Here is a 20,624-nt window from a genome sequence, read left to right as displayed (position 1 = left end):
AGTAAATTCTTATTTTCTCTAACGTCCTAAGTGGATGCTGGGGACTCCGTAAGGACCATGGGGATTATACCAAAGCTCCCAAACGGGCGGGAGAGTGCGGATGACTCTGCAGCACCAAATGAGAGAACTCCAGGTCCTCCTCAGCCAGGGTATCAAATTTGTAGAATTTTACAAACGTATTTGCTCCTGACCAAGTAGCTGCTCGGCAAAGTTGTAAAGCCGAGACCCCTCGGGCAGCCGCCCAAGATGAGCCCACCTTCCTTGTGGAATGGGCTTTTACAGATTTTGGCTGTGGCAGGCCTGCCACAGAATGTGCAAGCTGAATTGTACTACAAATCCAACGAGCAATAGTCTGCTCAGAAGCAGGAGCACACAGAATAAACAACGAGTCAGATTTTCTGACTCCAGCCGTCCTGGAAACCTATATTTCCAGGGCTCTGACAACGTCTAGCAACTTGGAGTCCTCCAAGTCCCTAGTAGCCGCAGGCACCACAATAGGTTGATTCAGGTGAAACGCTGAAAACCACCTTAGGGAGAAACTGAGGACAAGTCCTCAATTCCGCCCTGTCCGAATGGAAAATCAGATGAGGGCTTTTACAGGATAAAGCCGCCAATTCTGACACGCACCTGGCCCAGGCCAGGGCCAACAGCATGACCACTTTCCATGCGAGATATTTTAACTCCACAGATTTAAGTGGTTCAAACCAATGTGACTTTTGGAACCCAAAAACTACATTTAGAACCCAAGGTGCCACTGGAGGCACAAAAGGAGGCTGTATATACAGTACCCCTTTCACAAACGTCTGAACTTCAGGGACTGAAGCTAGTTCTTTTTGGAAGAAAATTGACAGGGCCGAAATTTGAACCTTAATGGACCCCCATTTCAGGCCCATAGACACTCCTGTTTGCAGGAAATGTAGGAATCGACCTAGTTGAAAATTCCTCCGTCGGGGCCTTACTGGCCTCGCACCACGCAACATATTTTCGCCAAATGCGGTGATAATGTTTTGCGGTTATATCTTTCCTGGCTTTGATCAGGATAGGGATGACTTCATCCGGAATGCCTTTTTCCTTCAGGATCCGGCGTTCAACCGCCCTGCCGTTAAACGCAGCCGCGGTAAGTCTTGGAACAGACAGGGTCCTTGCTGGAGCAGGTCCCTTCTTAGAGGTAGAGGCCACGGATCCTCCGTGAGCATCTCTTGAAGTTCCGGTTACCAAGTCCTTCTTGGCCAATCCGGAGCCACGAATATAGTGCTTACTCCTCTCCATCTTATAATTCTCAGTACCTTGGTTATGAGAGGCAGAGGAGGGAACACATACACTGACTGGTACACCCACTGTGTTACCAGAGCGTCTACAGCTATTGCCTGAGGGTCCCTTGACCTGGCGCAATACTTGTCGAGTTTTATAAACATGTGGAAGACTTCTGGGTGAAGTCCCCACTCTCCCGGGTGGAGGTCGTGTCTGCTGAGGAAGTCTGCTTCCCAGTTGTCCACTCCCGGAATGAATACTGCTGACAGTGCTATCACATGATTTTCCGCCCAGCGAAGAATCCTTGCAGCTTCTGCCATTGCCCTTCTGCTTCTTGTGTCACCCTGTCTGTTTACGTGGGTGACTGCCGTGATGTTGTCCGAATGGATCAACTCCGGGTGACCTTGAAGCAGAGGTCTTGCTGAGCTTACAGCATTGTAAATGGCCCTTAGCTTCAGGATATTTATGTGAAGTGATGTCTCCAGGCTTGACCATAAGCTCTGGAAATTCCTTCCCTGTGTGACTGCTCCCCAGCCTCGCAGGCTGGCATCCGTGGTCACCAGGACCCAGTCCTGAATGTGCGGCCCTCTAGAAGATGAGCACTCTGCAACCACCACAGGAGAGACACCCTTGTGCTTGGTGACAGGGTTATCCGCTGATGCATCTGAAGATGCGACCCAGACCATTTGTCCAGCAGGTCCCACTGGAAAGTTCTTGTGTGGAATCTGCCGCATGGGATTGCTTCATAGGAAGCCACCATTTTTCCCAGAACCATCACATTGATGTACTGAGACTTGGCTCGGTTATAGGAGGTTCCCGACTAGCTCGGATAACTCCCTGACTTTCTCCTCCGGGAGAAACACCTTTTTCTGAACTGTGTCCAGGATCATCCCTAAGAACAGAAGACGAGTCGTCGGAATCAGCTGCGATTTTGGAATATTGAGAATCCAATCGTGCTGCCGCAACACTACCTGAGATAGTGCTACACCGACCTCCAACTGTTCCCTGGATCTTACCCTTATCAGGGAATCGTCCAAGTAAGGGATAACTAAAATTCCCTTCCTTCGAAGGAGTATCATCATTTCGGCCATTACCTTGGTAAAGACCCGGGGTGCCGTGGACCATCCATACGGCAGCGTCTGAAACTGATAGTGACAGTTCTGTACCATAAACCTGAGGTACCCTTGGTGAGAAGGGTAAATTGGGACATGAAGGTAAGCATCCTTGATGTCCCGAGACATCATGTAGTCCTCTTCTTCCAGGTTCGCAATCACTGCTCTGAGTGACTCAATCTTGAATTTGAACCTCTGTATGTAAGTGTTCAAGATTTTAGATTTAGAATCGGTCTCACCGAGCCGTCCGGCTTCGGTACCACAACAGTGTGGAATAATACCCCGTTCCCTGTTGCAGGAGGGGTACCTTGATTATCACCTGCTGGGAATACAGCTTGTGAATGGCTTCCAAAACTGTCTCCCTGTCAGAAGGAGACATCGGTAAAGCCGACTTTAGGAAACGGCGAGGGGGAGACGTCTCGAATTCCAATTTGTACCCCTGAGATATCACCTGAAGGATCCAGGGGTCTACTTGCGAGTGAGCCCACTGCGCGCTGAAATTCATTGAGACGGGCCCCCACTGTGCCTGATTCTGCTTGTAAAGCCCCAGCGTCATACTGAGGGCTTGGCAGAGGCGGGAGAGGGTTTCTGTTCCTGGGAACTGGCTGATTTCTGCAGCCTTTTTCCTCTCCCTCTGTCACGGGGCAGAAATGAGGACCCTTTTGCCCGCTTGCCCACGAAAAGACTGCGCCTGATAATACGGCGTCTTCTCATGTTGAGAGGCGACCTGGGGTACAAACGTGGATTTCCCAGCTGTTGCCGTGGCCACCAGGTCTGAAAGACCGACCCCAAATAACTCCTCCCCTTAATAAGGCAATACTTCCAAATGCCGTTTGGAATCCGCATCACCTGACCACTGTCGTGTCCATAACCCTCTACTGGTAGAAATGGACAACGCACTTAGACTTGATGCCAGTCGGCAAATATTCCGCTGTGCATCACGCATATATAGAAATGCATCTTTTAAATGCTCTATAGGCAATAATATACTGTCCCTATCTAGGGTATCAATATTTCCAGTCAGGGAATCCGACCACGCCAACCCAGCACTGCACATCCAGGCTGAGGCGATTGCTGGTCGCAGTATAACACCAGTATGAGTGTAAATACCTTTTAGGATGCCCTCCTGCTTTCTATCAGCAGGATCCTTAAGGGCGGCCATCTCAGGAGAGGGTAGAGCCCTTGTTCTTACAAGCGTGTGAGCGCTTTATCCACCCTAGGGGGTGTTTCCCAACGCACCCTAACCTCTGGCGGGAAAGGATATAATGCCAATAACATTTTTGAAATTATCAGTTGTTATCGGGGGAAAACCACGCATCATCACACACCTCATTTAATTTCTCAGATTCAGGAAAAATAAGAATTTACTTACCGATAATTCTATTTCTCGGAGTCCGTAGTGGATGCTGGGGTTCCTGAAAGGACCATGGGGAATAGCGGCTCCGCAGGAGACAGGGCACAAAAAGTAAAGCTTTCCGATCAGGTGGTGTGCACTGGCTCCTCCCCCTATGACCCTCCTCCAAGCCTCAGTTAGGTACTGTGCCCGGACGAGCGTACACAATAAGGGAGGAATTTTGAATCCCGGGTAAGACTCATACCAGCCACACCAATCACACCGTACAACTTGTGATCAAACCCAGTTAACAGTATGATAACAGAGGAGCCTCTGAAAGATGGCTTCCTAAACAATAACCCGAATTAGTTAACAATAACTATGTACAATTATTGCAGATAATCCGCACTTGGGATGGGCGCCCAGCATCCACTACGGACTCCGAGAAATAGAATTATCGGTAAGTAAATTCTTATTTTCTCTATCGTCCTAGTGGATGCTGGGGTTCCTGAAAGGACCATGGGGATTATACCAAAGCTCCCAAACGGGCGGGAGAGTGCGGATGACTCTGCAGCACCGAATGAGAGAACTCCAGGTCCTCCTTAGCCAGAGTATCAAATTTGTAAAATTTTACAAACGTGTTCTCCCCTGACCACGTAGCTGCTCGGCAAAGTTGTAATGCCGAGACCCCTCGGGCAGCCGCCCAAGATGAGCCCACCTTCCTTGTGGAGTGGGCCTTTACAGATTTAGGCTGTGGCAGGCCTGCCACAGAATGTGCAAGTTGGATTGTGCTACAGATCCAACGAGCAATCGTCTGCTTAGACGCAGGAGCACCCATCTTGTTTGGTGCATACAATATAAACAACGAGTCAGATTTTCTGACTCCAGCTGTCCTTGCAATATATATTTTTAATGCTCTGACAACGTCCAGTAACTTGGAGTCCTCCAAGTCACTTGTAGCCGCAGGCACTACAATAGGCTGGTTCAGATGAAATGCTGACACCACCTTAGGGAGAAAATGCGGACGAGTCCGCAGTTCTGCCCTGTCCGAATGGAAAATCAGATATGGGCTTTTGTAAGATAAAGCTGCCAGTTCTGACACTCTCCTGGCCGAAGCCAGGGCTAGTAACATGGTCACTTTCCATGTGAGATATTTTAAATCCACCTTTTTTAGTGGTTCAAACCAATAAGATTTTAGAAATTCCAAAACCACATTGAGATCCCACGGTGCCACTGGAGGCACCACAGGAGGCTGTATATGCAGCACTCCCTTAACAAAAGTCTGGACTTCAGGAACTGAAGCCAATTCTTTTTGAAAGAAAATCGACAGGGCCGAAATTTGAACCTTAATAGATCCCAATTTGAGACCCATAGACAATCCTGATTGCAGGAAATGTAGGAATCGACCCAGTTGAAATTCCTCCGTCGGAGCACTCCGATCCTCGCACCACGCAACATATCTTCGCCAAATGCGGTGATAGTGTTGCACGGTTACTTCCTTCCTTGCTTTAATCAAAGTAGGAATGACTTCTTCCGGCATGCCTTTTTCATTTAGGATCCGGCGTTCAACCGCCATGCCGTCAAACGCAGCCGCGGTAAGTCTTGAAACAGACAGGGACCCTGCTGAAGCAAGTCCCTCCTTAGAGGTAGAGGCCACGGATCTTCCGTGATCATCTCTTGAAGTTCCGGGTACCAAGTCCTTCTTGGCCAATCCGGAACCACTAGTATCGTTCTTACGCCTCTTTGCCGTATAATTCTCAATACTTTTGGTATGAGAGGCAGAGGAGGAAACACATACACCGACTGGTACACCCAAGGCGTTACCAGCGCGTCCACAGCTATTGCCTGCGGATCTCTTGACCTGGCGCAATACCTGTCCAGTTTTTTGTTGAGGCGAGACGCCATCATGTCCACCATTGGTCTTTCCCAACGGGTTACCAGCATGTGGAAGACTTCCGGATGAAGTCCCCACTCTCCCGGGTGAAGGTCGTGTCTGCTGAGGAAGTCTGCTTCCCAGTTGTCCACTCCCGGGATGAACACTGCTGACAGTGCTATCACATGATTCTCTGCCCAGCGAAGAATCCTTGCAGCTTCTGCCATTGCACTCCTGCTTCTTGTGCCGCCCTGTCTGTTTACATGGGCGACTGCCGTGATGTTGTCCGACTGGATCAACACCGGTTTTCCTTGAAGCAGAGGTTCTGCCTGGCTTAGAGCATTGTAGATTGCTCTTAGTTCCAGAATGTTTATGTGAAGAGACGTTTCCAGGCTCGTCCACACTCCCTGGAAGTTTCTTCCTTGTGTGACTGCTCCCCAGCCTCTCAGGCTGGCGTCCGTGGTCACCAGGATCCAATCCTGTATGCCGAATCTGCGGCCCTCCAATAGATGAGCACTCTGCAACCACCACAGAAGAGATACCCTTGTCCTTGGAGACAGGGTTATCCGCTGGTGCATCTGAAGATGCGACCCTGACCATTTGTCCAACAGATCCCTCTGGAAAATTCGTGCATGGAATCTGCCGAATGGAATTGCTTCGTAAGAAGCCACCATTTTTCCCAGGACTCTTGTGCATTGATGTACAGACACCTTTCCTGGTTTTAGGAGGTTCCTGACAAGCTCGGATAACTCCTTGGCTTTTTCCTCCGGGAGAAAAACCTTTTTCTGAACCGTGTCCAGAATCATCCCTAGGAACAGCAGACGTGTTGTCGGCATTAACTGGGATTTTGGAATATTCAGAATCCAGCCGTGCTGTTTTAGCACTTCTTGAGACAGTGCTAATACCCTCTCTAGCTGTTCTCTGGACCTTGCCCTTATTAGGAGATCGTCCAAGTATGGGATAATTAATACGCCTTTTCTTCGAAGAAGAATCATCATCTCGGCCATTACCTTTGTAAAGACCCGAGGTGCCGTGGACAATCCGAACGGCAGCGTCTGAAACTGATAGTGACAGTTTTGTACAACGAACCTGAGGTACCCCTGGTGTGAGGGGTAAATTGGAACGTGGAGGTACGCATCCTTGATGTCCAAGGACACCATAAAGTCCCCTTCTTCCAGGTTCGCTATCACTGCTCTGAGTGACTCCATTTTGAACTTGAACTTCTTTATGTACAGGTTCAAGGACTTCAGATTTAGAATAGGTCTTACCGAGCCGTCCGGCTTCGGTACCACAAATAGAGTGGAATAATACCCCTTTCCCTGTTGTAGAAGAGGTACCTTGACTATCACCTGCTGAGAGTACAGCTTGTGAATGGCTTCCAAAACCGTCTCCCTTTCTGAGGGGGACGTTGGTAAAGCAGACTTCAGGAAACGGCGAGGCGGATCTGTCTCTAGTTCCAACCTGTACCCCTGAGATATTATCTGCAGGATCCAGGGATCTACCTGCGAGTGAGCCCACTGCGCGCTGAAATTCTTGAGACGACCGCCCACCGCCCCCGAGTCCGCTTGAGAAGCCCCAGCGTCATGCTGAGGCTTTTGTAGAAGCGGGGGAGGGCTTCTGTTCCTGGGAAGGAGCTGCTGTTGGTGTCTCTTCCCCCTTCCTCTGCCTCGTGGCAGATATGAATATCCCTTTGCTCTCTTGTTTTTAAAGGAACGAAAGGGCTGCGGTTGAAAAGTCGGTGTCTTTTTCTGTTGGGGAGTAGCTTGAGGTAAAAAGGTGGATTTCCCGGCTGTAGCCGTGGCCACCAAATCTGATAGACCGACTCCAAATAACTCCTCCCCTTTATACGGCAAAACTTCCATATGCCGTTTTGAGTCTGCATCGCCTGACCACTGTCGCGTCCATAAACTTCTGGCCGAAATGGACATAGCACTTACCCGTGATGCCAGTGTGCAGATATCCCTCTGTGCATCACGCATATAAAGAAATGCATCCTTTATTTGCTCTAAAGACAGTAAAACATTGTCCCTATCCAGGGTATCAATATTTTCAATCAGGGACTCTGACCAAGCTACTCCAGCACTGCACATCCAGGCTGTCGCTATAGCTGGTCGTAGTATAACACCTGTATGTGTGTATATACTTTTTTGGATATTTTCCATCCTCCTATCTGCTGGATCTTTAAGTGCGGCCGTCTCAGGAGAGGGTAACGCCACTTGTTTAGATAAGCGTGTGAGCGCCTTGTCCACCCTAGGAGGTGTTTCCCAGCGCGCCCTAACCTCTGACGGGAAAGGGTATAAAGCTAATAACTTCTTTGAAATTAGCATCTTTTTATCGGGGGCAACCCACGCTTCATCACATACATCATTTAGTTCTTCTGATTCAGGAAAAACTATAGGTAGTTTTTTCACACCCCACATAATACCCTGTTTAGTGGTACCTGTAGTATCAGCTAAATGTAACGCCTCCTTCATTGCCAAAATCATATAACGTGTGGCCCTACTGGAAAATACGGTTGATTCGTCACCGTCGCCACTGGAATCAGTGCCTGTGTCTGGGTCTGTGTCGACCGACTGAGGCAAAGGGCGTTTTACAGCCCCTGACGGTGTTTGAGGCGCCTGGACAGGCACTAACTGATTGTCCGGCCGTCTCATGTCGTCAAACGACTGCTTTAGCGTGTTGACACTATCCCGTAATTCCATAAATAAAGGCATCCATTCTGGTGTCGACCCCCTAGGAGGTGACATCCCCATATTTGGCAATTGCTCCGCCTCCACACCAATATCGTCCTCATACATGTCGACACACACGTACCGACACACAGCAGACACACAGGGAATGCTCTTAACGAAGACAGGACCCCACTAGCCCTTTGGGGAGACAGAGGTAGAGTTTGCCAGCACACACCAAAAGCGCTATATATGACAGGGATAGCCTTATAATAAGTGCTCCCTGTATAGCTGCTTTTATAATATAATTTTTGCCACTATTTTGCCCCCCCTCTCTTGTTTTACCCTGTTTCTGTAGTGCAGTGCAGGGGAGAGACCTGGGAGCCGTCCTGACCAGCGGAGCTGTGTAAGGAAAATGGCGCTGTGTGCTGAGGAGATAGGCCCCGCCCCTTTTCCGGCGGGCTCGTCTCCCGCTCTTTAGTGTATTCTGGCAGGGGTTAAATATCTCCATATAGCCCCCGGAGGCTATATGTGAGGTATTTTTTAGCCAAATAGGTTTTCATTTGCCTCCCAGGGCGCTCCCCTCCCAGCGCCCTGCACCCTCAGTGACTGCCGTGTGAAGTGTGCCGAGAGGAAAATGGCGCACAGCTGCAGTGCTGTGCACTACCTTTAGAAGACTGAGGAGTCTTCTGCCGCCGATTCTGGACCTCTTCTCGTTTCAGCATCTGCAAGGGGGCCGGCGGCGAGGCTCCGGTGACCATCCAGGCTGTACCTGTGATCGTCCCTCTGGAGCTGATGTCCAGTAGCCAAGAAGCCAATCCATCCTGCACGCAGGTGAGTTCACTTCTTCTCCCCTAAGTCCCTCGTTGCAGTGATCCTGTTGCCAGCAGGACTCACTGTAAAATAAAAAACCTAAGCTAAACTTTCTCTAAGCAGCTCTTTAGGAGAGCCACCTAGATTGCACCCTTCTCGGCCGGGCACAAAAACCTAACTGAGGCTTGGAGGAGGGTCATAGGGGGAGGAGCCAGTGCACACCACCTGATCGGAAAGCTTTACTTTTTGTGCCCTGTCTCCTGCGGAGCTGCTATTCCCCATGGTCCTTTCAGGAACCCCAGCATCCACTAGGACGATAGAGAAATAGATTTACCGGTGAGTAAAATCTTATTTTCTCTGACGTCCTAGTGGATGCTGGGGACTCCGTAAGGACCACGGGGATTATACCAAAGCTCCCAAACGGGCGGGAGAGTGCGGATGACTCTGCAGCACCGAATGAGAGAACTCCAGGTCCTCCTCAGCCAGGGAATCAAATTTGTAGAATTTAGCTAACGTGTTTGCCCCTGACCAAGTAGCTGCTCGGCAAAGTTGTAAAGCCGAGACCCCTCGGGCAGCCGCCCAAGATGAGCCCACCTTCCTTGTGGAATGGGCTTTTATTGATTTAGGCTGCGGTAATCCTACCGCAGAATGCGCCAGCTGAATAGTGCTACAAATCCAGCGCGCAATAGACTGCTTAGAAGCAGGAGCACCCAGCTTGTTGGGTGCATACAGGATAAACAGCGAGTCAGTTTTTCTGACTCCAGCCGTCCTGGAACATAAATTTTCAGGGCCCTGACTACGTCCAGCAACTTGGAATCCTCCAAGTCCCTCGTAGCCGCAGGCACCACAATAGGTTGGTTCAAGTGAAAAGCTGAGACCACCTTCGGGAGAAACTGAGGACGAGTCCTCAATTCTGCCCTATCCATCTGGAAAATCAGATAAGGGCTTTTCATATGACCACTTTCCACGTGAGATATTTTAATTCCACAGTCTTAAGTGGTTCGAACCAATGTTATTTCAGGAATGCCAAAACCACATTGAGAACCCAAGGTGCCACTGGGGGCACAAAAGGAGGCTGAATATGCAGAACTCCTTTGACAAAAGTCTGAACTTCAGGCAGTGAAGCCAGTTCTTTCTGGAAGAAAATCGACAGAGCCGAAATCTGGACCTTGATGGACCCCAATTTGAGGCCCAACGTCACCCCTGCTTGCAGGAAGTGTAGGAATCGACCCAGTTGAAATTCCTCCTTCGGGGCCTTCATGGCCTCACACCAAGCAACATATTTCCGCCAAATGTGGTAATAATGTCTTGCGGTGACATCCTTCCTGGCTTTGATCAGGGTAGGGATGACTTCCTCCGGAATACCCTTTTCCTTTAGGATCCGGTGTTCAACCGCCATGCCGTCAAACGCAGCCGCGGTAAGTCTTGGAACAGACAGGGTCCCTGCTGCAGCAGGTCTTGTCTGAGCGGCAGAGGCCAAGGGTCCTCTGCCAGCATCTCTTGAAGTTCCGGGTACCAAGCTCTTCTTGGCCAATCCGGAACCATGAGTATGGTTTTCACTCCTCGCAGTCTTATTATTCTCAGCACCCTGGGTATGAGAGGTAGAGGAGGAAACACATAAACAGACTGGTACACCCACGGTGTCACTAGAGCGTCCACAGCGATCGCCTGAGGGTCCCTTGACCTGGCGCAATATCTTTTCAACTTTTTGTTGAGGCGGGACGCCATCATGTCCACCCGTGGTCATTCCCAACGGTTTACCCGCATTTGGAAAACTTCTGGAAGAAGTCCCCATTCTCCCGGGTGTAGGTCGCCCATCTGAGAATCCTTGTGGCTTCTGCCATCGCCATCCTGCTTCTTGTGCCGCCCTGTCTGTTTACATGGGCGACCGCCGTGATGTTGTCTGAATGGATCAGTACCGGCTGGTTCTGAAGCAGGGGCCTTGCTTGGCTTAGGGCATTGCAAATGGCCCTTAGCTCCAGAATAATTATGTGAAGCGAAATCTCCTTGGAAATTTCTTCCCTGTGTGACTGCACCCCAGCCCCGAAGGCTGGCCTCCGTGGTTACCAGGACCCAGTCATGTATTCCGAATCTGCAGCCACCACAGCAGCGACACCCTGTTTCTTGCCGACAGGGTTATCCGCTGTTGTATCTGTAGATGGGACCCGGACCATTTGTCCCACAGGTCCCACTGGAACGTCCTTGCGTGGAACCTTCCGAATGGAATTATGCTTCGTACGAAGCTACCATTTTTTTCCAGGACTCGTGTGCTTCCACTGGAAGAAACACTCTTTTCTGGTCTGTGTCCAGAATCATTCCCAGGAACAGAAGACGTGTCGTCGGGACCAGCTGTGACTTTGGAATATTGAGAATCCAGTCGTGCTGTTGTGGCACTTCCCGAGAGAGTGCTACCCCTACTACCAACTGTTCTTTGGACCTCGCCTTTATCAGGAGATCGTCCAAGTACGGGATAATAAAAACTTCCTTCTTGCGAAGGAGTATCATCATTTCGGCCGTTACCTTGGTAAAGACCTTCGGTGCCGTGGACAACTCCAACGGCAGCGTCTGGAACTGATAGTGACAGTCCTGTACCACACATCTGAGGTACTCCTGGTGAGGAGGGTAAATGGGGACATGCAGGAACGCATCCTTGATGTCCAGGGAGACCCTGTAATCCCCCTCGTCCAGGCTCGTAATAACCGCCCTGAGCGATTCCATCTCGAACTTGAATCTTCTGATATAAAAGTTCAAGTATTTTAATTTTAAGATGGGTCTCACCGAACCGTTCTGTTTCGGTACCACAACCATTGTGGAATAGTAACCCCTTCCTTGCTGAAGGAGGGGCACCTTGACAATCACTTGTTGTGATTATAGTGTTGAATAGCCACCAACACCACCTCCCTGGCAGAGGGAGGTGCCGGTAAGGCAGATTTTAGGAAACGGCGGGGGGGAAGAACGTCTCGAACTCCAGCCTGTACCCCTGAGATACTACTTGAAGGACCCAGGGATCCATGTGAGAGCCCACTGGGCGCTGAAATTTCTGAGACGGGCCCTCACCGTACCCGGGTCCGCCTGAGCAGCACCAGCGTCATGCTGTAGACTTACCGGACGCAGGGAGGACTTCTGCTCTTGGGAACTAGCTGTGCGCTGCAGCTTATTCCTCTACCTTTGCCTCTCGGCAGAAAGGATGAGCCTTTAGCCCTCTTGCTTTTATGGGGCCGAAAGGACTGTACTTGATGATACGGTGCTTTCTTTTGTTGTGGGGTAGCCTGTGGCAAAAAATAAGAATTTACTTACCGATAATTCTATTTCTCGTAGTCCGTAGTGGATGCTGGGGACTCCGTAAGGACCATGGGGAATAGGGGCTCCGCAGGAGACTGGGCACATCTAAAGAAAGCTTTAGGACTATCTGGTGTGCACTGGCTCCTCCCCCTATGACCCTCCTCCAAGCCTCAGTTAGGATACTGTGCCCGGACGAGCGTACACAATAAGGAAGGATTTTGAATCCCGGGTAAGACTCATACCAGCCACACCAATTACACCATACAACTTGTGATCTGAACCCAGTTAACAGCATGATAACAGAGGAGCCTCTAGAAAAGATGGCTCACTACAGCAATAACCCGATTTTTTGGTAACAATAACTATGTACCAGTATTGCAGACAATCCGCACTTGGGATGGGCGCCCAGCATCCACTACGGACTACGAGAAATAGAATTATCGGTAAGTAAATTCTTATTTTCTCTAACGTCCTAAGTGGATGCTGGGGACTCCGTAAGGACCATGGGGATTATACCAAAGCTCCCAAACGGGCGGGAGAGTGCAGATGACTCTGCAGCACCAATTGAGAGAACTCCAGGTCCTCCTCAGCCAGGGTATCAATTTTGTAGAATTTTACAAACGTATTTGCTCCTGACCAAGTAGCTGCTCGGCAAAGTTGTAAAGCCGAGACCCTTCGGGCAGCCGCCCAAGATGAGCCCACCTTCCTTGTGGAGTGGGCATTTACAGATTTTTGGCTGTGGCAGGCCTGCCACAGTATGTGCAAGCTGAATTGTACTACAAATCCAACGAGCAATAGTCTGCTTAGAAGCAGGAGCACCCAGCTTGTTGGGTGCATACAGGATAAACAGCAAGTCAGATTTCCTGACTCCAGCCGTCCTGGAAACATATTTTCAGGGCCCTGACAACGTCTAGCAACTTGGAGTCCTCCAAGTCCCTAGTAGCCGCAGGCACCACAATAGGTTGGTTCAGGTGAAACGCTGAAACCACCTTAGGGAGAAACTGAGGACGAGTCCTCAATTCCGCCCTGTCCGAATGGAAAATCAGATAAGGGCTTTTACAGGATAAAGCCGCCAATTCTGACACGCGCCTGGCCCAGGCCAAGGCCAACAGCATGACCACTTTCCATGCGAGATATTTTAACTCCACAGATTTAAGTGGTTCAAACCAATGTGACTTTTGGAACCCAAAAAACTACATTGAAATCCCAAAGTGCCACTGGAGGCACAAAAGGAGGCTGTATATGCAGTACCCCTTTTACAAACGTCTGAACTTCAGGGACTGAAGCTAGTTCTTTTTGGAAGAAAATTGACAGGGCCGAAATTTGAACCTTAATGGACCCCAATTTCAGGCCCATAGACACTCCTGTTTGCAGGAAATGTAGGAATCGACCCAGTTGAATTTCCTCCGTCGGGCCTTACTGGCCTCGCACCACGCAACATTTTCGCCAAATGCGGTGATAATGTTTTGCGGTTACATCCTTCCTGGCTTTGATCAGGATAGGGATGACTTAATCCGGAATGCCTTTTTTCCTTCAGGATCCGGTGTTCAACCGCCATGCCGTCAAACGGTCTTGGAACAGACAGGGTCCTTGTTGGAGCAGGTCCCTTCTTAGAGGTAGAGGCCACGGATCCTCCGTGAGCATCTCTTGAAGTTCCGGTTACCAAGTCCTTCTTGGCCAATCCGGAGCCACGAATATAGTGCTTACTCCTCTCCATCTTATCAATCTCATTACCTTGGGTATGAGAGACAGAGGAGGGAACACATACACTGACTGGTACACCCACGGTGTTACCAGAGCGTCAACAGCTATTGCCTGAGGGTCCCTTGACCTGGCGCAATACCTGTCGAGTTTTTCCCAACGGTTTATAATCATGTGGAAGACTTCTGGGTGAAGTCCCCACTCTCCCGGGTGGAGGTCGTGCTGAGGAAGTCTGCTTCCCAGTTGTCCACTCCCAGAATGAATACTGCTGACAGTGCTATCACATGATTTTCCGCCCAGCGAAGAATCCTTGCAGCTTCTGCCATTGCCCTCCTGCTTCTTGTGCCACCCTGTCTGTTTACGTGGGTGACTGCCGTGATGTTGTCCGACTGGATCAACACCGGCTGACCTTGAAGCAGAGGTCTTGCTAAGCTTAGAGCATTGTAAATGGCCCTTAGCTTCAGGATATTTATGTGAAGTGATGTCTCCAGGCTTGACCATAAGCCCTGGATATTACTTCCCTGTGTGACTGCTCCCCAGCCTCGCAGGCTGGCATCCGTTGTCACCAGGACCCAGTCCTGAATGCCGAATCTGCGGCCCTCTAGAAGATGAGCACTCTGCAACCACCACAGGAGGGACACCCTTGTCCTTGGTGACAGGGTTATCCGCTGATGCATCTGAAGATGCGACCCGGACCATTTGTCCAGCAGGTCCCACTGGAAAGTTCTTGCGTGGAATCTGCCGAATGGGATGGCTTCGTAGGAAGCCACCATTTTACCCAGAACCCTTGTGCATTGATGCACTGAGACTTGGCTCGGTTTTAGGAGGTTCCTGACTAGCTCGGATAACTCCCTGGCTTTCCCCTCCGGGAGAAACACCTTTTTCTGGACTGTGTCCAGGATCATCCCTAGGAACAGAAGACAAGTCGTCGGAACCAGCTGCGATTTTGGAATATTGAGAATCCAATCGTGCTGCCGCAACACTACCTGAGATAGTGCTACACCGACCTCCAACTGTTCCCTGGATCTTACCCTTATCAGGGAATCGTCCAAGTAAGGGATAACTAAAATTCCCTTCCTTCGAAGGAATATCATCATTTCGGCCATTACCTTGGTAAAGACCCGGGGTGCCGTGGACCATCCATACGGCAGCGTCTGAACTGATAGTGACAGTTCTGTACCATAAACCTGAGGTACCCTTGGTGAGAAGGGTAAATTTTGACATGAAGGTAAGCATCCTTGATGTCCCGAGACATCATGTAGTCCTCTTCTTCCAGGTTCGCAATCACTGCTCTGAGTGACTCAATCTTGAATTTGAACCTCTGTATGTAAGTGTTCAAAGATTTTAGATTTAGAATCTGTCTCACCGAGCCGTCCGGCTTCGGTACCACAACAGTGTGGAATAATACCCCGTTCCCTGTTGCAGGAGGGGTACCTTGATTATCACCTGCTGGGAATACAGCTTGTGAATGGCTTCCAAAACTGTCTCCCTGTCAGAAGGAGACATCGGTAAAGCCGACTTTAGGAAAACGGCGAGGGGGAGACGTCTCGAATTCTAATTTGTACCCCTGAGATATCACCTGAAGGATCCAGGGGTCTACTTGCGAGTGAGCCCACTGCGCGCTGAAATTCATTGAGACGGGCCCCCCACCGTGCCTGATTCTGCTTGTAAAGCCCCAGCGTCATACTGAGGGCTTGGCAGAGGCGGGAGAGGGTTTCTGTTCCTGGGAACTGGCTGATTTCTGCAGCCTTTTTCCTCTCCCTCTGTCACGGGGCAGAAATGAGGAACCTTTTGCCCGCTTGTCCACGAAAAGACTGCGCCTGATAATACGGCGTCTTCTCATGTTGAGAGGCGACCTGGGGTACGAACGTGGATTTCCCAGCTGTTGCCGTGGCCACCAGGTCTGAAAGACCGACCCCAAATAACTCCTCCCCTTATTAAGGCAATACTTCCAAATGCCGTTTGGAATACGCATCACCTGACCACTGACGTGTCCATAACCCTCTACTGGTAGAAATGGACAACGCACTTAGACTTGATGCCAGTCGGCAAATATTCCGCTGTGCATCACGCATATATAGAAATGCATCTTTTAAATGCTCTATAGGCAAAAATATACTGTCCCTATCTAGGGTATCAATATTTTCAGTCAGGGAATCAGACCACGCCAACCCAGCACTGCACATCCAGGCTGAGGCGATTGCTGGTCGCAGTATAACACCAGTATGTGTGTAAATACATTTTAGGATACCCTCCTGCTTTCTATCAGCAGGATTCTTAAGGGCGGCCATCTCAGGAGAGGGTAGAGCCCTTACAAGCGTGTGAGCGCTTTATCCACCCTAGGGGAGTGTTTCCCAACGCACCCTAACCTCTGGCGGGAAAGGATATAATGCCAATAACATTTTAGAAATTATCAGTTGTTATCGGGGGAAAACCACGCATCATCACACACCTCATTTAATTTCTCAGATTCAGGAAAACTACAGGTAGTTTTTCCTCACCGAACATAATACCCCTTTTTGGTGGTACTCGTATTATCAGAAATGTGTAAAACATTTTTCATTGCCTCAATCATGTAACGTGTGGCCCTACTGGAAGTCACATTTTTCTCTTCACCGTCGACACTGGAGTCAGTATCCGTGTCGGCGTCTATATCTGCCATCTGAGGTAACGGGCGCTTTAGAGCCCCTGACGGCCTATGAGACGTCTGGACAGGCACAAGCTGAGTAGCCGGCTGTCTCATGTCAACCACTGTCTTTTATACAGAGCTGACACTGTCACGTAATTCCTTCCAACAGTTCATCCACTCAGGTGTCGACCCCCTAGGGGGTGACATCACTATTACAGGCAATCTGCTCCGTCTCCACATCATTTTTCTCCTCATACATGTCGACACAAACGTACCGACATACAGCACACACACAGGGAATGCTCTGATAGAGGACAGGACCCCACTAGCCCTTTGGGGAGACAGAGGGAGAGTTTGCCAGCACACACCAAAGCGCTATATAGCAATATATATATATATATATATATATATATATATATATATATATATATATATATATATACACATACAGGGATAACCTTATATAAGTGTTTTTCCCCTTATAGCTGCTGTATTGTTAATACTGCGCCTAATTTGTGCCCCCCTCTCTTTTTTAACCCTTTCTGTAGTGTAGTGACTGCAGGGGAGAGCCAGGGGAGCTTCCCTCCAACGGAGCTGAGGGAAAATGGCGCCAATGTGCTGAGGAGATAGGCTCCGCCCCTTTTTCGCGGACTTTTCTCCTGCTTTTTTATGGATTCTGGCAGGGGTTAAAATTCATCCATATAGCCCTGGGGGCTATATGTGATGTATTTTCGCCAGCCAAGGTGTTTTTATTGCTGCTCAGGGCGCCCCCCCCTAGCGCCCTGCACCCTCAGTGACCGAAGTGTGAAGTGTGCTGAGGAGCAATGGCGCACAGCTGCAGTGCTGTGCGCTACCTTGGTGAAGACAGGATGTCTTCTGCCGCCGATTTTCCGGACCTCTTCTGTCTCTGTAAGGGGGCCGGCGGCGCGGCTCTGGGACCCATCCATGGCTGGGCCTGTGATCGTCCCTCTGGAGCTAATGTCCAGTAGCCTAAGAAGCCCAATCCACTCTGCACGCAGGTGAGTTCGCTTCTTCTCCCCTTAGTCCCTCGATGCAGTGAGCCTGTTGCCAGCAGGTCTCACTGAAAATAAAAAACCTAAACTAAAACTTTCACTAAGAAGCTCAGGAGAGCCCCTAGTGTGCACCCTTCTCGTTCGGGCACAAAAATCTAACTGAGGCTTGGAGGAGGGTCATAGGGGGAGGAGCCAGTGCACACCAGATAGTCCTAAAGCTTTTAGATGTGCCCAGTCTCCTGCGGAGCCCCTATTCCCCATGGTCCTTACGGAGTCCCCAGCATCCACTTAGGACGTTAGAGAAAAAGTCGATTTCCCAGCAGTAGCTGTGGAAACGAGGTCTGAAAGACCATCCCCAAACAGTTTTACCCCCTTGTGGGGCAAAACTTCCATGTGCCGATTCGAGTCGGCATCACCTGACCATTGCCGAGTCCATAACCCCCGTCTGGCGGCAATGGACCTAGCGCTTATTTTTGATGCCGCCCGGCAAATATCCCTCTGTGCATCACACATGTATAAGACCACGTCTTTTATATGCTCTATTGTCAGCAAAATATTGTCCCTATCCATAGTTATTTTCCGACAGGGAATCTGACCACGCAGCGGGAGCACTGCACATCCATGCCGAAGCAATGGCTGGTCGCAATATAATGCCCGAGTGTGTGACTATATCTCTCAGGGTAACCCCCGGCTTTTTATCAGCAGGTTCCTTCAGGGCGGCCGTATCCGGAGACGGTAGTGCCACCTTTTCTGATAAGCGTGTAAGCGCTGTATCTACCCTATGGGGTGTTTCCCAACGTGACCTATCCTCTGGCGGGAAAGGGTACGCTGCCAATAACAGTTTAGAAATTATCAATTTCTTACCGGGGGAAGACCACGCTTCCTCACACACCTCATTTAATTTCTCAGATGCAGGAAAAACTACTGGTAGTTTTCTGTCACCAAACAGAATACCCTTTTATGTGGTACCTGGGGTATTATCATAAATGTGTAATACATTTTTCATTGCCTCAATCATGTAACGGGTGGACCTATTTGGAGGGTACACTAGTCTCGTCGTCGACACTGGAGTCGGTATCCGTGTCGACATCTGTTTCTGCCATCTGAGGTAGCGGGCGTTTTTAGAGCCCCCCATGACATTTGAGACGCTGGAACAGGCACAAGCTGAGTAGCCGGCTGTTCTGTGTCGTCGACCTTTTGTGTAAGGAGTGGACACTTTCACGTAATCCTTCCATAAGTCCAACCACACCGGTGTCGATCCCGCAGGGGGTGACATCACATTTACAGGCATCCGCTTCGCCTCCACATCATTATCCTCCTCATACATGTCGACACAGCCGTACCGACACACAGGGAATGCTCTGACAGAGGACAGGACCCCACAAAGCCCTTTGGGGAGACAGAGGGAGAGTATGCCAGCACACACCAGGGCGCTATATATCACAGGGATATCACATATAAAGAGTGTTTTCCCTTATAGCTGCCTATATATATTGTATACTGCGCCTAAATTGTGCCCCCCCTCTCTTTTTAACCCTTTCTGTAGTGTATTGACTGCAGGGGAGAGCCAGGGAGCTTCCCTCCAACGGAGCTGTGAGGGAAAAATGGCGCCAGTGTGCTGAAGGAGATAGCTCCGCCCCTTTTTCGCGGACTTTCTCCCGCATTTTTATGGATTCTGGCAGGGGTTAAAAAGCACCTATATAGCCTCTGGGGCTATATATGGTGCCAGTTTGCCAGCCAAGGTGTCAGTATTGCTGCTAAGGGCGCCCCCCCCCCCAGCGCCCTGCACCCATCAGTGACCGGAGTGTGAGGTGTGCATGAGGAGCAATGGCGCACAGCTGCAGTGCTGTGCGCTACCTTGGAGAAGACCGAAGTCTTCAGCCGCCGATTTTCCGGACCACCTTCTTGCTTCTGGCTCTGTAAGGGGGACGGCGGCGCGGCTCCGGGAACGGACGACGAGGTCGGGTCCTGTGTTCGATCCCTCTGGAGCTAATGGTGTCCAGTAGCCTAAGAAGCCCAAGCTACCACCACTTAGGTAGGTTCGCTTCTTCTCCCCTTAGTCCCTCGATGCAGTGAGCCTGTTGCCAGCAGGTCTCACTGAAAATAAAAAACCTAACAAACACTTTCTTCCTAGGAGCTCAGGAGAGCCCCTAGTGTGCATCCAGCTCAGCCGGGCACAGAAATCTAACCGAGGCTTGGAGGAGGGTCATAGGGGGAGGAGCCAGTGCACACCAGATAGTCCTAAATCTTTCTTTAGATGTGCCCAGTCTCCTGCGGAGCAGTCTATTCCCCATGGTCCTTACGGAGTCCCCAGCATCCACTAGGACGTCAGAGAAAATAAGAATTTACTTACCGATAATTCTATTTCTCGTAGTCCGTAGTGGATGCTGGGGACTCCGTCAGGACCATGGGGATTAGCGGCTCCACAGGAGACAGGGCACAAAAGTAAGCTTTTAGGATCACATGGTGCGTACTGGCTCCTCCCCCTATGACCCTCCTCCAAGCCTCAGTTAGGTACTGTGCCCGGACGAGCGTACACAATAAGGAAGGATCTTGAATCCCGGGTAAGACTCATACCAGCCACACCAATCACACCGTACAACTTGTGATTTGAACCCAGTTAACAGTATGATAACAACGAAGTAGCCTCTAAAAAGATGGCTCACAACAATAACAACCCGATTTTTGTAACAATAACTATGTACAAGTATTGCAGACAATCCGCACTTGGGATGGGCGCCCAGCATCCACTACGGACTACGAGAAATAGAATTATCGGTAAGTAAATTCTTATTTTCTCTAACGTCCTAGTGGATGCTGGGGACTCAGTCAGGACCATGGGGATTATACCAAAGCTCCCAAACGGGCGGGAGAGTGCGGATGACTCTGCAGCACCGAATGAGAGAACTCCAGGTCCTCCTCAGCCAGGGTATCAAATTTGTAGAATT

The 20,624-nt window shown here is 50.0% G+C and overlaps 1 protein-coding gene across 3 annotated transcripts in view; it reads right to left on the bottom strand.

Moving 5' to 3' along the window:
• Positions 1-20,624, bottom strand: part of TPX2 (TPX2 microtubule nucleation factor) — a 220,822-nt gene that overhangs the window by 164,280 nt on the left and 35,918 nt on the right. The gene's annotated exons all lie outside the window — the stretch shown is intronic.

Source organism: Pseudophryne corroboree, chromosome 3, assembly GCF_028390025.1.
Source record: "Pseudophryne corroboree isolate aPseCor3 chromosome 3, aPseCor3.hap2, whole genome shotgun sequence".
In the NCBI taxonomy this organism is placed as follows: Eukaryota; Metazoa; Chordata; class Amphibia; order Anura; family Myobatrachidae; genus Pseudophryne; species Pseudophryne corroboree.
This window is presented reverse-complemented; position numbering and strand designations above follow the sequence as displayed.